General features: G+C 39.4%; 1 pseudogene; it reads right to left on the bottom strand.

The window, feature by feature from the left end:
- Nucleotides 1-201: 201 nt before the first annotated feature.
- On the bottom strand, nucleotides 202-762 carry LOC148037110 (plant UBX domain-containing protein 7 pseudogene; annotated as a pseudogene).

Consider the following 762-nt stretch of genomic DNA (forward strand, 5'->3'; position numbering starts at 1 on the left):
TTGACCTCCTTTACCATATGGGAAGCAAATGGCCATCCTACAGACTATTGCATCTGCTTGTCCATGTTCCTCTAATAAAGGTAGATAATAACAACATTTGTGAATGCTGTTATTCTCTTGTGAAGCTACTTCTACATCTTTCAAAGGAGTCTAACTTCTTCCATCAATAGATTGAGGTTCTATTGATTGCTCCCATGTATCCTATAAGGAGGCAACAAGGCCTATTGAAGTTCCTCCTCCTCCTCTACATGAGAATTTGGGTATACTTGATGACACGTAATTTGAATCTTGGTCACTTAGATGGATTAATATTCATCTGCTTTTTCTCCAAAGGTCCTTTATCCTTGTATGGCACAAGATCCTCCAAAAGGCATTCAGCCCCTATCATGCCTTCCCATGATCGCATCCGCTAGCCAGTTATAGGATCCAAAATCATCACTGTCGACATCTTTGATAGTTTATAGTATGTGCACACTTTTATTCCATGCTCTGTATCATCATAAACAATGTATCTTAAAAATTCCTTAGTGGACTGCAAGTTTATAAGCAACCATTTTGCTTGTTTTGCCACCTCTATTCTTGCATGTTCAAAAGAGCCTTGAAAGATAGGGAAAATGGAGGCTTGTAAAGAGCAACCAGGCTATCTCTGTTTCCATCCATAGCACTTGCACTATTTGCCTCAGTACGAGCACAAACATTTGCTTCATATCGAAACTTTTGGAAAGCATCCACTAAAGAAGGTTGGTTGGAAGTCTATGCCAT

Source organism: Lygodium microphyllum, chromosome 4 (assembly GCF_053477565.2).
Source record: "Lygodium microphyllum isolate KBCC chromosome 4, Lygodium_microphyllum_v1.1.10, whole genome shotgun sequence".
NCBI lineage: Eukaryota > Viridiplantae > Streptophyta > Polypodiopsida > Schizaeales > Lygodiaceae > Lygodium > Lygodium microphyllum.